Source organism: Ochlerotatus camptorhynchus, unplaced genomic scaffold (genome assembly GCF_037179485.1).
Source record: "Ochlerotatus camptorhynchus isolate MF236.1 unplaced genomic scaffold, CSIRO-AGI_Acam_v1.1 ptg000188l, whole genome shotgun sequence".
Taxonomy (NCBI): domain Eukaryota; kingdom Metazoa; phylum Arthropoda; class Insecta; order Diptera; family Culicidae; genus Ochlerotatus; species Ochlerotatus camptorhynchus.
Genome location: NW_027040678.1, coordinates 1,125,075 through 1,141,265, shown reverse-complemented (window position 1 = coordinate 1,141,265; position 16,191 = coordinate 1,125,075). Strand labels below are relative to the sequence as shown.

The 16,191-nt window shown below is 37.5% G+C and overlaps 1 long non-coding RNA gene across 1 annotated transcript in view; it reads right to left on the bottom strand.

The window, feature by feature from the left end:
* LOC135702225 (uncharacterized) overlaps nucleotides 1-14,147 on the bottom strand; it is a 161,999-nt gene extending 147,852 nt beyond the window's left edge. Inside the window, exon 1 of the long non-coding RNA XR_010517690.1 lies at nucleotides 13,617-14,147. This is a non-coding gene — a long non-coding RNA (uncharacterized LOC135702225). The remainder of the gene's footprint in view (nucleotides 1-13,616) is intronic.
* Between the last annotated feature and the right edge of the window lie 2,044 nt (nucleotides 14,148-16,191).

The window sequence follows — 16,191 nt, the reverse complement described above, 5'->3', positions numbered from 1 at the left end:
TCTCATAATAAATAAGAAACTTCAAAATGGTGATAAAAACGCCAAAATTATCTATAGGAGACGACGGGGTAAGACGGTTACCATAAGCTTGAAGTAAAATTTAACCAATACTGTATAAAATTTCCACGATAAATTTAGTTATTTTTGATCTTTGATCTAATCACAATTTTTTTTTTAGAAAATTTCCTTTTAATTTGATGATGTTTTATCACGAATCAAAAACAGACTAAATAATGAAAGAAAAAACTACAAAGAACACGCAATGTACGCAATGGTGACGTAGGACTACGCGGTTTAATATGATAAAAGTTATTTGTTAACTGCAGCAGGAGCTTGTGTTTTGTGTAGGAATAGGAAATTGAGCGGGGTTCTCTCTGTTTATACTCATTAGTATGACGTGCTTGGCATAGATGGCCTACAGCGACTCAAGAAGATGTACTGATTCCGTTCAAAAGCGGTGTGGCTTCTTCCTCCTACTGTAGATGCAGTGATGCCACCCCAAGTAACATTTCAAGTTTTATAATGGTTTTAAAGCATGCTACAAGTTTAAATCCTGATCTACAGAACCCTCATAAAACCAAAATTGTTACTTGGGACTTATACAGATTTATCTGTAATCATACAGATTTTTTGCATTATTTTGATACAGATATCTGTATATCTGATTTTTTGAAAAATATACAGATTTTTCAGATTTTTCAAATAAAGTGAATGTATTTTGTATTATTTTTTATATTTATTATTTTTGATAAATAATCTTTTCTTCCTTATGAGCAGCTCGAATTCAATCTGAGCATCGAACCCAAATCGAATTTTTCACTAAATAAATCATTTTTGTTTTAGCTTGGACTTCTGATGTTCAGATATTCTGATCTTTCGATGAAGGGATATTTGTTTCCCTTTCTATTATTTTAATAAACCATGTCACATGGTGACAGATACAAGGTTAATTAAATATAGCTTTTGTTAAATCGGTAAACAAGCTATTTTAGAAAAAAAATACAGTGTTTGATTACAGTTTGTGAGTCGAAGAGTCATCTTTTTATTTTTATATTTGAAAAGCGTTATTACAGAAATGAATAATATTGCATGTAATTAGACAATACTTCCAGTAAAAGTTCTGTGTTATATCCAATGTCCAGATAAAGGTTATCGTAATCTCAGACATAAAAAACAAATTCAAGGGAAATGTGATCGTTATTTCTTTAAGGAAATTTTCAGCCAGAGACAGATTTGTCTCTCAAAACTCGTACTTAATGTTTTGTATTTTCAGACTGTTAAATCGATACAAAACACTTTCAAGATTGTTGGATTTCAAGATTTTAAAAATAGACAAACTCTTTAGAAAGCAAACTTTAGTCATTTTTCATGATTCTAAACTTTGAAAAAGCACCTTTTGACCTATGAATTTGCTCAATGAAGATAAACGTATATCCGCACTTAGACCATAATACAGAAATTACACAGATTTTTGTCAGCCAGATTGTTACGATGAAAATACAGATTGAAATTCAAAAAAATGTGGCATCACTGTGTGGATGCTCATGTGGGCTGCAGCTCGCTGCTTGCAGGCAGCCTTTCGTTGTGTACTGGAGAGCAATGTTCAACGCCACGCACCAAAAGCACTGCTGCTGCTGCTGTTGATGCCGACAACCGGGCACCACCACACACGGTGATTGGAACCGAATCCGATCAGCGGTTGAGGGCAGCCTTGATAGCTAGCTGCTTGCGGGTAGCCTTTCGTTGTGTACTGGAGACCACCATCACTCACCACGCGATGATTGAATAAACACCATTTGGTGAGACCGGATGGAATCCAACATTGAAATCTGTGTTAGGGAAATCGTTTTTCGCAGACAATCGATGATAATTTTAATTATCATAGCAAAAGTTCCACATTCGTGCAATTTTCAATAGCGACATTTTGAAAAAAAAAAGATAATGCCTTAAGATTGAACAGATGCGTAGGAATATTTCTGATCGATTGGTGATAAAGTAATTGGTTCAGGGGCAGCTGAGTTATTAACGATCAAAATATTTCATAATTTTGTTACAGGTTCCATTTTCGGTTTTCACAAAGTGTACCCCCATATAGAAATCACAGACGTAGTCCTACGTCAAAAATCATGGGCGGTAAGGTTGGCCACCCGTAGGAGTAAGACACGGTATATAATATGATCCTGGACATATAAAAGGTTACTGTCTTCAGCAAAATTGCACAGTAGGTCAAGGCGGATAGAGAACAGTAGTACAGATTTTTCTCACTATGTGGCGATAATGTTCAAAGAAATTTCCTGTATAAAATATATCTTGAGATCTGTACTATTTAAAATGTTTCCGTCTTCGGGGAAGTTGTTCAGGTGATCAATGTCTTCAAATTTGTGGGTTACTTAGTTCAGAATTCTCTCACTACGTGACACTAGTCTACTTCTGAACTTCACGTGTATGTCCAGACTACGTAGATGGTGCAAATTTCAAAATATAGCTTATAGAAACAGAAAGTACATGTACACTAGCGCCACGTAGTGAGGAAATTCCTAATTTACTTGTGCACCATCACCATTTGGAATGCCTTGATTATCTTACTTATAACGCCGGTAACAAAAGCTTCTTAGAAGTCCTGAACCTAGTTTTATGAATTAAATACCGGATTTTCTGGTGGATCTCCCGGGGCCTCCAAATCATGAATTCAAACTAATGACAAACCTACAAATGTTTTCGAAAAAAAGCCTGATATATTTCAGATGCGAAATATTCAGAGTTGGTTGAAAATACTATCTAACATGAAGCTTAAGTGTGATCATTTATTAGCTAGAGAAAGGTCTGAAGAGGGTAGGTAGATAGTTCCGCTAGAGTACGGCAGTATGAAAATTGAATAGAAGCTCAAAATGAGCGATGGGCCATTAATGCGACAGTACTAGTCAAACGCACACTTCTTTACCTATCTCGTACATTAATAGATGAGGAGGTTTGAAGTATTTCTTCATATCTACAGGCACAACATGCTCTACTGTTTATTGTTTCAATAATCTAAAGGGTGGCAGCCCAAGTAACAATTATGGTTTTATGAAAAAATATATATGTTATAGATTGTAAAACGCTAGTCTAACCTAATAGGCTGATTCGACTCTTATTATGTTATCACTAAGGAATTTTTAACGGGGAAGATATCGTATATTAATAACTTTTCAGGGCTGTGTCATTTCGCCGTAGGATGTTTCGCCGAAGCACATTTCGCTGAATGGATCTTTTCGCCGAATGGGCTATTTCGCCAATTGGGTCATTTCTAAAATGTAATACATTGAATGTTTAAAAATTTCCGAAATCAGTACAACTCGAATGATCTGCTCATGTTCCGAAGGGGAAGCTTTACATTTAAAAAGCTTGCCAGGTTGACAAAATCGAACCTTCTTAATCTTTTGTCGAGACCGATTTCAAAATGTACTGAGCTTTGAGAAAAAATAAGAATCGTAGAAAATGGTTTGCTCTTCGGCGAAATTTCCTTCGGCAAAATGACCTATTCGGCGAAACGTCCTTAACATCCTGGGAAGTAATTTCCGCTAATGTCACAAAAAATCCACCAATTCCCAATTCTTAAGAAGCTAGATCCTAGGAAACAGCTGAAAAAGGCATGTTAAAAATATGCTTTAAAAGATAGCTCTTATCGACCAGGAAACCATAGCAAACTTGGTGAAGAAATTTTCATGCGCGAAGTCACAATAGTGTCCGAGATTTTGCATCTAGAAAATTTGAAGGAATAATGCAAGATAGTAGTAGACTCTGTGTATTGTATCATCTCAATGTTGACATATCGGCTGGGTGCATCCAATGGGTTGTTCATTGTATCGATTGCTTGGCTATCTTTTGAATTGAGAATCTTTGGTGACGGGATGGCACAAGCCCAAGGAACTATTTACTAAAAAATAATCTCCAATATTTAAGCTGAGGGAGTGTTCAAATTGGAATTAAGCTGCATCTGATCCAAGCTCTTGAGAGTCTCTTAAGCTCTGTAGTTGTTCCAAAAGAGTCACATAATGTTTTAAAATAGAAAGTAAAAAAATAATTTTGAAATTACATCCAAGAGGATGCATCATGTCGAAAATCTCATGTAATTTTTAATGGCCACAAAAATAAACAAATGCAGTCAAAGTAGCGTTATGTCAGTTCATGCACTGTATCAATGATAATTTTGTCCTTTTTGGAAAGTAATATAGCACTACATATCTGACACGATTGAAGTGCATCCACTTTGATGTGATAGGGGAAATGTATGTTATGTTGGCCTAAGTGTCCCTAATTTGGGCCCATAACATACAGATTTTTAGCGATGGGCCCAATCTTAGATCCATAGGCCAACATTAGAGCCATTTTCCCTATCAAAATTATTGTTTTGTTGTGTACTAATGCTTCACACTCATTGAATAAATAGAGTTGTGCTCAAAGCTTTCGGAGTTATCCCAGAAGTGTTCTCATGATGTGAGGTGATGTATTTGAGCTGAGCGTATCTGAAACCATGAAAATAAACTTGTAAAGACATTCAAATGTTTCTTAAATTTTTGAGTAGTTTCTCTATAAAAATCATGGGTATCTTATTGTTTTGACTGTCCTGCCCAGACATTTTTGTATCTCTTCTAGCGCCACTGTGCAAAAATTTACGCACTCAAAACGAACGATATCGATTTCCCTATTTAATCCTATTTCACTTCACCTGCAGCAAAATTTAACCTTCAATGTATTCCACTGCAAGAACACATCGTAACACCGGAACCCAGCGGAAACAATTTTACCCATCTTCCCGAAATGGGGACACATCCAATTTACAACACCCTGGTGCCTACTTGTGCACAATTTACGCTACGAATTCCGAGCACAACCCGCATGCTTCCGTGGTCTCCCAACCACTCATAAAATCTCCGTTTTATTTACAAAGGCCATTAAAAATATGCTGCCTCAGCGTTGATACTATCACTACACTAGACTTTGTGTGACCATATATACAGGTCAAAAGCAGTGTGACATAATAGCACGGTTTTTTTATCTGGCCACTTGCCAGCAGAAAACTTCTTTGAAACTATTTATTCAATTTGTATTTCTATTTTCACTCCTGAGTGGTTTCATTGTTGTTCGCTTATCTGCGAAACGCAGCTGATGTAGTCAATATGGGCAAGTCATTCGCAGATTTATCTGTACTAAACTGTGCTGTTGAGATTCAGATGTATATAGAAAATGAAAAAAATAATCGTCGATGACAGTCGGAGAAGGAAAACATAAAGTTAAATTGTTCTCTCGTCCCACTCGATTGGAGTCCATGAGCTAAGTAGATTAGGCGGGACAGTTACGAGCACATAAATGTGCTCCATTAAGGTTTTATAGTTTTCCATAATTTTTACTCTCGCTTTTACTCGGTTGAGAGGACATCGGCAGTAGTCGAGAAGCGATAAGAGAGAGAAAAAAAAGTAAGCGAAAAAAGGACGATCTTCAGCCGAAAGTACACCGCTCTGCTTAGGGGTTGCATGGGAACGAGACACAAAATCAAAAATCGATTTCTTTATGATTGTCATTCATTCATTGCAGACCTTTTTTTGGTGGCTTTCGTCTTGTGTTGTTTACTTCTTTCCCCAATCTTAGTTTATAGGCTTCCGGCTGAAACCGTTGACTTATATTGAGTTGGAAAAATAGGATAGGAAAAAGCACCCCCCTTCAGAATAGACTGGAATGCTTCACATTTCGTTGACGTCATCCGAACGCTCTGAATCCTTTTTAGGCTTCTCGTTCAGCATTGTTTTAACCCGTTAAGCCGGGACAAACCTTTTATTTTGAAAAATTCGTATGGCCCTGTAAAGTACCAGGACGAACGAATTTTTTTCCACAAACTCAGTGCTCAGCAATGCCTCATCCGATTTTCATAAACTTGGATTTTTATTCAAGGGGAATACTGCCCATAATCGCAAGTCAGTCCCATCTGTAAAAAACTGGAAATGAGAAAACGGTGTTCAAAGATTTTACAAGTTTTCTGATTTGACGCTTATTTTGGAGGGATGAATTTAATGCATCTAAGTTATTGCAATTTTTATTGCATGGCCGAAATCTGAGTGGGACTGACTTGCGATTACATTTAACGTCAATGAGAAAAATAACCGCAAGTTAGTCACAATTCCATAACGATGCTGCATAAGTTTAGCACAGCATTGAATAGTTGAAAGATATCATGGTCCCATAGAACGTTATTGAATGTTTCTGGATTTGTTCCGCTGGTTCCAGAGCAATGGCCCCAACATATTCCGGTGAGTATCCCAACAAACAATTGCCTATTGAAGAAACGACTTCTTGGCGATTTTATTCCACTTCATGCTTAATAATACTTGTACTATTTTTAATAATAACTTCTGTTCAGGCTTTGTTCACACAAATCTGGAGAATTTATTCAACCACAACATCGAAATATTTGGTGTTGAATAAGGTATGTCAAGAAGCTTTTATTCAACGTACAAGAGTTGTAACAGAGCTTATTCGATCAAATTTTTGATTATTCAGCGTTTATTAGACATCATTACTTCCTTAAACAGCGATGGTATTAAGGTGTATATAGACGCTTGATTCTCATGTTAAATAATGTTTAATAAGACCAGTGTTGGCAAAATCAGAAATCAATTGATATTTTTCCTCTCTCATGCGCTCGCAATATCACGCGTGATATTGGAACAAAATATCATGCTTGATATTGATTTTACAAGCTCCTTTGATATTGCGAGACTATTCACAACGTGCAAAAATCAAGCAGAGAGTTGACTCGACACAAAAATGATTCCATTGCACATCTATTTTTTAGAACGAGAAAGCATAGTTTGCTATCTCTTTTTAATCTTCACCGATGGCAGACGCGAAGGGACTGCTGCAAGCCGTTATGGAAGTTTCGGTTGCATTCGGGTGTAAAACACAAATCATTAAACTCAATCTCACCACAGTTTGTTGAGATTTGCAGTTGGTGAGTTTTGTTAGCTTGATATTCCTAGCTGCGATATCACAGCTTGCAAAATCAACCGCAGTAGTGTGCTTGTTGATTTTTGTCTATCAAGCGTGATCTTGGGCGTTGGTGAGATTTGATTTTTTGATATTTTCCCAACACTGAATAAGACACTATTAGACATTTATATTAAACGATTATTCAACTACGGGATAATTAATCCGAAAATAAAAACGGCACAGAAGAGCAGGGTTGTGTTCTCTCGTTAATGATTGTTGTGTCATTTATTTCTGTCGAAGCACGCACCCCCACCACGATCTAGAAAATTTATAACATACATATATGGGATTCGAACCATGACCTTCCGATCACCAGCCTGAGCTATCCTAGATTACATCATATGGGCAGCTAAATAAGCTACTTCCAGCCGTAACTCTAGCTAATTCAAGGAGATGTGATAATGATTAATTCATTCATAGTTGTTTAACATCAGACCAACGTTACCTCTCCATCTCTCTAATTTCGATGGAAAGGATGCTATTCTTTTCGATAGATCTATGAATTGGTTGTCGTGAGTGATACGATTTATTATTACGATTTAAATTAATTAGGCGTAGAAAATAAATAAAAAAAAGGGTTGAGCCAGCCTCGCGGGTCGCAGGTTGAACTCGCAACCTTCTACTTGGAAAGCGGAAACGGTAAACACTATGCTACCAATTTCATTTTGTTTTTAGCCTGAAGCAGTGTGTGTAATAATGAATGAATACGCCGTTTGTAAAGCATTTACAAAGCATGCAATTAAAACATGGACACATAATGGTATAAGAGCTATTATGCTGACTGTATTCACCTTCATTCAGCAATATTGTTAAGCAATGCAATGGAATCTAATAATGGAGCTAGAAAACAATTATTAGACTATAATAAAGCATGTTATTAAATCAATTGAAACAGTCGGATTAAAGCGTCAATGTATGTGCAAATTACACTTATTCAGTATGTTATTAGATCAAACTTCTGGTGTTGAATCAGGAAGACAGTCATCGTTTGTATAGATTTTAATAAGTATATTAATCAAATCAGAGCAATGAGCGGAATAAAGGCGCATCATCGATCTCAATGAGGTTTTCTGAGCACATAATTTGACAACCCGTTTTATTCAGCATTGTACACTGTTATAAAGCATTTATTCAATCTATATGCTTATTTGTGACTCTGAATTGTGTTTTTTGGGCAGTGTTGTGGAATAATGAATCTAATACGTCGTTTAGAAGGCATTTACAAAGCATTCAACTAAAACATGGACGCATAGTGGTATAAGAGCTATTTTGCTGACTGTATTCACCTTTATACAGCAATATTGTGCAATGCAATGAAATCTAATAATGGAGCTAGAAAACATTTATAAGACGTTTTATTAAAGCATTTTATTAAAGCAATTGAAAACAGTCAAATTAAAGCGAAAGTGTATGTGCAAATTACACTTATTCAGTTTGTTATTAGATCAAACTTATGGTTCTGAATCAGGAAGACAGTCAACGTTTATAAAGCTTTTAATAAGTAAATTCATCATATCAGAGCAAACGGCGGAATAAAGGCGCATCTATCGATCTCAATGAGCTTTTTTCAGCACATAATTCGACATCCTGTTTTATTCAGCATTGTACACTGTTATACAGCATTTATTCAATGTGTATGCTTATTTGTGACTGTGAATTGTTTGTTGGGATGGGTCTTCATCAGATCAGAGCTTTTAAAAAACGTGCCAAACCCACCACGCGATAAATCAATTCACATGAGAATTCAAAAAGAAGATCAATAAGAGGCATGATGAGTTACCAGCACCATGTTGGCCACACCCGGAAACGTTCCGGGTATCCCCGGGGAAGTGGTAAATCGTTTTTAGATCAAAATCCATCAAGCGATACATCAAATTACATTAGAATTCAAAGCCATATCCATTGGCGGTCAAACTGAGTATCGTATGAACTATATTGACCATATCTGGATATGTTCCAGATACCCTAGGGGAAGTGGACAAAATCTGTCTTAAGACAAATCTCATAATACGATGTGTTGTCTAACATTTCAAACAAACCAAATGTTTTTAAATTTTCACGCGAATTGGTTGTCTGGTGCAGCAAATGATATCAGATAGCTGAAATATGATAAGTAAGACTGAATTTATATATTTCCATAAAGTATGGCTACGATATTTTGACTCCGGGAATCCCGGAAATCGATTCTGTATGACATAATAATATCACAGGCAAAAGTATCTTGCGGCATGTCAAATCATGTAAAATAGGTAGAATCAAGTGAATGAAGATGATTTGAAATTATTTTGGTCAGCTTGGCATCGGTTCCAAAACGCGGATCTGTGAATTCCGGCGAACAGTTTGTTGGAATATAATTACATTGAGTTTATGATATCATATTATGCCAAAATGACAAGCTATGATCAATGAAATCAGGTTGTAGTGTATCTGATGACATATGGTCACATTGCCATCGGTTCCGGGATTCCGGAATTCCATTTCATAGATTCCGCAATACGATTCGGTAAGGGGCATTTAAGGCAAATGAATCATACAGCATAGCATAGGATATGGCCATGAACGATTATTTCAAATAATTTAATTGTCAAATAGACACATTGGCATCTGTTTCAAGACTTACAGGATCTGGTTCCGTAAATTCTGGATTATGACTAGAAATGATATATTTGAAACTACTATATCGCGCGGTATGTAAAATCATGCATGTTCAACCGAGGTGTATACTAGGGTGTCCCAAAGGGTGTTACAAACAAACTTTTGTATGGCGGCAACTCTGGGAAATGTTGTTTAGAGGTCACCCCGACGATATTTTTGAAAAAAGTCCATTTTTCATAGCTATTATCCAATAAATATTTTTAGTTCTTTAAATTTCAGTGAAATCTCACCCTTTTATATTTTTCGCAGATTACCAAGGGTCAAAACTATAAGAGAAAAATTGCTACGGCATGTTCTGTGTCCAATTTGTTAGTTTTTTTTTCCTCTGTTCGGAACCTAACTCAACTGCGACCAGTAAATTGATCTATTGTAGTACAATAGTTTATTAGTTACAATTTTTCAAATTCTCTAAAATGATGTTTTTTGTTGTACATCACTGCATTCAATCATCAAAAGTGGGTACCAAACATAGCGCTATTATCAATCAAATGCAGCAAAAATATGGGAAATTTTATAAGCAAAAACTTTGCCCCAGACACTTTAACCTCATTTTTAACCGTTAAAAAGTTATTCGTGATTTACTGTGGAAAGTAAAGTTCAGCATTTCAATACTTGCAGTATGTCCACTAGGGTGCTTCATTCTGAAAAAAGTGATGAATTTCTGATGGGCCACCCTCCAGTTCGATTCATAGCCCCAAAATATGAACCTGTGCAAAAATTGGTAAAGATTGATGAAGGTTTAGAGGTCGCGCCAATGATTTGAAATTTGTATGGGAATTACTATGGAAGAATTTAAAAAATCGCTTATATCGCTATAACTTTGCTTCTACTTGTCCAAATGTCGAAAAAATTTAGTATGTTATTGCTATGGCAATAAACAAAAAGCCTACAGTTGCTACGCTCAGTTTTGCAGCGTATCAAGAATTATAAAAATGTGAAAAAATGGCAAAATAGGGTAAATTGACAGATGAATATGTACAAGGCAACAACGTCAATTTCATCGCAACAACAACAGGCTTGTTGATCATTGTCATGACAACCACATATTTTTTTTTTTCAACGTTTGGACAACTACAACCAAAGTTAGAGCAATGTAAACGAAAATCAATAATTTCCCATACTAATTCACCAAAATCTCCATACAAAATCCAAATCATTGGCGCGACCTCTAAACCTTCATCAATCTTTACCATTTTTTGCACAGGTTCATATTTTGGGGCTATGAATCGAACTGGAGGGTGGCCTATCAAAAATTCATCACTTTTTTCAAAATGAAACACCCTAATGTCCACCAGCAAATCAAACTATCATTGAAGTCGATAAATACAAATCACCTACTTTGTTGCAAATCACTTGATAAAATTTGTTTCGAAGTTTCTAGAATTCAATAGGAGGATATATGAGCGGAGAGGGATCACACAATTTATTAGTTTCCATTTGATTGCCGTAGCAAGCTGAACCAAAAAAGAAAATCATGTTCTCCGCAAATCATTCCAGCCCAATAAACGAGGCTAAAATAATTCATAGAGTGCAAAAAATCAAATAACCACAGCAAATTCATGTGAAACTGCCAAATTGCTAATACGACAACCTATTCGTTTCTGTATTACATTCTACAACTTGTTTTCAGACACAATTACGGATAACAGTTTTAAAGTTAGAATTTATTGAAAAATTCATATGTGAAAACACATACACCCGTTTCAAAAATCAGTCTTTAGTAAAAATGGTCTCGTGATCTGTGGAAAAAATCATAATCCCCCATACTGAAGACATGTTGAATGTTTCATCAAAATCTGAGGGGCTCGTGCCAAGTCGTTTGCTTATTTGACAGAGAAGCTGGTAAATTTACATGTTTGTAGCAGTTACATACCAAAATCTGTAAAATAACATGCTACATTTTTTTATCGTTTGTCTATAACTGAATTTTTAGTTTGTCAACATCTGCATTCGATATTGATGGGTTGGGAACTTATTGAATTTGAAAATATGAAAAAGAATAAAAGAATTATTGAAAAAGGCTGTTCTATAGCATATAATGTACTTCTATAAAGTTTCTTGATCTTTCTCACCGTTCCCTGAACTTCTACTACGAAGTTCTCTCAAATCAAATGATGTTCCCTTAACTTCCCGAACTTCTGCTAACCCTCTACTGCCTAAATTTTATTTTTTGCTCTGCATGCTTTCTTTCGAAATCTGGAGGCGAACCAGCCCAAGGCTGAAAGCCTCCTTAATAAAGCTAAATAATAATAATTTCTTTCGAAATGGAGGCCAATATGAAAACATTAGAAAATTATGTTGCTCGAGATGTATTTAGCTTGTCTAGATCAGTTTTTGAAAAAAAAATGTTTTTTCCTTTTACAAATTTGTTAAAGCTGAAACTATAATTCACGTGTAATTGCTAAATTGCTGAAAAATCTGTCCAGTCCAAATTTCATTACAAAGAAATTTTCATTTAGAAGTTAAGCGCATTTTTTCCAATGACATATTTTTTTGCTGAAAATAATTTTTCAACATCTCTTCACAGAAGAATTCTGTTACCGATTTATTAGAAATATTCATGTAAATGGTAGATAACAAGTGTACCTTTTCAACCATTGGCACAACATTTGTTAAACAATCCGATTTGGCTCGTCCCAGCTCTTTATAATTACCCTGCTAAATGGTAGACTTGGACAGTAGTGTTTTAAAAATCTAACACTGCTTCTTGATTCAATTTTGTCCTAAAAGTTTTAATTCCGCCGGAAAAAATTAAAACGTCATTGGATTCACTTCGGCATACGAATGAAACGTAGACAAAGTGGATTCGCTAAGAGCACTTTTTTGTATTGAAATTGTAAATATTAATATTTTGCGTTCTTAAAGACTCTGTATTGAAGCTTTTGAACTAAACTATGATTGATTCGTTAACATCTTAGTCATTGATATATTTGATGTTTTCTGCTCGATATGACGGAAATAGGCATATATATTGAATTATTTCTTTACCCTACATACATTTCGATTGCCTGTGGAAGCAAAAAGTATATTCTGTGTCAAATCGAACATATTTGGTATTAAATTGTGAACGTAAGTTGCGGATGCTTTAAAATTGCCTTTCTTTATCTGCTTCAACTCCATTCTCAAGCAATTTATGCTACATTACCAGTATTTTGCATAGCGGGAAGCTCGATCAGGTCTAAACGATCTGACTTGAGTCCGTTTACACGGATTGAATGTATGTGGGAATGTAATTTCCCAATTCCAAATCACTGCAATCACCTTCCAGTTTGCATCGATAGAAATAAACCTTCCACAGCCGATTCCGAAAAACACTTTGCAACCCTGAAAAAATCGATCTGATTCCATTGATTACTCGGTTCTTTTAAACACTCTACCGATTACCGTACCGTCGATGGGTTTGACGTCACTTTATGTTTATTCTAATTTCATGAGCACCATCAGTTCGGCAGAGGCAACGCGGAATAAAATCCCATCACAATCAAACATGATGGGATAATACCGAAAAATGGAGAATGGAATTTAATTTTGAAGGCAGCGGAAGATTAATGTTGCGTGTGCCCCTTCGAAAAAAAAAACCAAACCACCAAACAACACAACCCTACTGACGGACGTCGACGACAAAGGCGATGAGGGCAGCAAATTCTCTTGTTGCTGCCGAAACCGACAACAGCAGGTATACAGGCAGTGTAACAGAAAACTCCATCATCCAGCCAGCCAGCCAACCAACCAACCTTGTCTCAGTCAGATAGGACGGGGGAGGATTCTCCACATTCGCTCTCTGGTTTTGTGTGTTTTCTTGTTTTTACGATGTTTTTTTTTTCCTCCAAGATCTTTTCACTCATCCCGCGAAGAAACCAACCATACACGTACGTATACGTGCAGCCTCTTTTAAGCCTTCTTTAAACCACTAGCATTTTTCGAACCCGAATACACACCACTTTTCCAATGCTGGATAACGTTTTACGTTGAAGTTGGACTTAAAGCCTTCAGTTGCAGCAGCCTCACCGTTCACCAGAACCATCAGGATTATTCCGAGGAGAGTGTGAGAGCAGGAGACTCACCCCGTCGTCGTTCTGCAGGATGGTACTTTATTCTCTCTTTCCAGGAATTTTTCCGCTTTCTGGACGATTATATTCCAATTATTGATAATAAATCTTGCGATACACGGTGTACTGTGACACATATACAAACACACACAATTGGTTTTGCACTTTCACCTTCTGTTTGCTGGCGAATTCTGATGGTTATTGGGAGTTGAGAGGATTTTCTCGATTTTCCTGCAACGAATTTAATCCTCGAATTGCCGCAGTGGTCGGATTTCAAGGCGAAATCCAACGCTAACTAATCAAAAATTCCGAAGTCAAATCACTCTTCTCGCCTGGCTGTCGTGTTTCGAGGGTCGTCGTAAACGGAAAAACGGCGAGGAGTCTTCAGCTATAAATTCCTGGTCTGGCATACACGCACACACGACACGGCACTACATAGCTGGAAAAGATTTCGTAAAATTTAATCCTCCTGAACAACGATCTTCCTACACACGGTATTATCCTTGTCGAATGCGAACGTTTTCGCGATGTGCTCTTCCCATTGTTCCTGTTCTTCCTGCTCAATAAGCCAGTTGTTCTCCTCTGTCAGCGCACTGCTTGACCATTGTTCTCCGATTCTTCCTCTAATTAAAAACTGTTTTCCATTCCTTCACCACCGTCGTCGTCGTCGCTTCTCATGACTCCGACGATCCACAAAACAATCCCAGCATCCTTTTGCTTAGGCACCTACCACCCACACTCTCGACGTCAGCACTCTCCAAACTCTCCCAGGTTTGCTTTTTCTCACGGCACGGCTTTCACTCTTCTTCACGCTTATCACATCGACCCCCTGTTGCAGACGCATACCTACACACATACGTGATCCAGCAAGCAAGCAAGCAAGCAACAAGATTCGCACAGGCCTAGGCCAAGGACCATCATATTCCCACCCACTAGACTTCACCTTCGCCTGTTCGCAATGACGACACGCTACCAAACCGCAAACAGACACACCATCACCATCAGGAGACTGTGAGAAGAATCCCTGCCCCGTCCCGCTCACCCAGGATCCTTCCTTTCCCACGCACACACACAACACGGAGAATCAAGAGAACAACGGGAGGTCACTGATACTGCCTCTGCGAAAAGAACAAACTGGCCAGCGCAGGTTCTTAAACCGTCCCACCGAATAAGCACACAGTCCGAACGCGCCAACGTTTCTGACGGCACTGAACTGGATTTCCCTCGGTCCAGTAGCGGAAAACTCATCCACACACAGACGGCCAATGACAGTTACGCAAAATTGAGTAGAATTTGATTCAAAATTGCAAAGAGTGGGGCTACTCAATGAATGAGTAAAATTTTCCTCGATTTTCCTGGAAAAACTTCTTGAGCATGAGGAAAAATCGAGAGATATTTTACTCAGTCTATTAGTGCACTCCTAGACTGAGTAATATTTTGAGTCAAATTCGACTTATCTAGTGAGCTACTCTCATCGGCCGTGCATCATTTTCTCACGCTCTCTTGCTCGCAAAAAAACGCTCCATTTTCACTGCATTCATCGCAGAGCGAGCGGAGCGCGGAAAAACCACGTGAGAATCCAACCATCCAAAAGAGCTAAGGACTATCACCGCCGCCGGTCACCGAGAGAAATCAGGTCGTCCTGTTGCGCCTATTGCCCTCCACGTGGTGAGTTGTTTGGTTCACTGTGCCACTACTCACCGTCGAACTGCTCACGGTTGGCAACTAAAATTAGGACAACCGACCGACCGAGCGGCTCACATTCGGATTATGCTGCGGAGTTGGAAAATGCTCTACGGCTTCATCAATGCTGCGAGATAAAACGAGATCCAGAAGGTGGCGATGCCGACATGTGTTTTCTCTCGCTGAGTACAGAGTCTGTGATCATCTCCGACAAAGGCGGCTAACAATGCGATTGAGAAGTGAAGAAGCTGCCGACGGCGATGATGATTATTATTTTATTTGCGCTGATTATATACGCTCAAAGGATCCCGGATGATGGGTTTCGGTTGGTAGATTGAAATGCTTAATCGATGGGAAAGATCAACCAAACGTTTTCAACGGAATAAACGTGTGATTTCAGCTAGAAATAAGGAAGTGGGTGTTTCTCATATGCGGTAAACTTCAAACGAGTTTTAAGGAAACCTTCAATTTGTTTTTAGTAACTCAGAGGAGATTATAGCTCGGGTAGTTCAAATTATTCCTGTATTAAACACTGCTTGTGACGGTACAGTACAGAGACGATGTTAAATAAGAGACACGCGAAGACTGAAGCCAAAAGTTCCAATCGAACCGTCAAACGCGGTTCCAATCGAGCAATGTAAATAAACATGAGCGCTTCACGAATAAAAGCGTGGGAAGTATTGAGATTGGGGTTGAATATAATTATTGAGGTTGGTTGGTTTTTTAAGGAGATTTTCAGCAAGACGCTGGTTAACTGTTGAGAATTAAATAATTATAATTA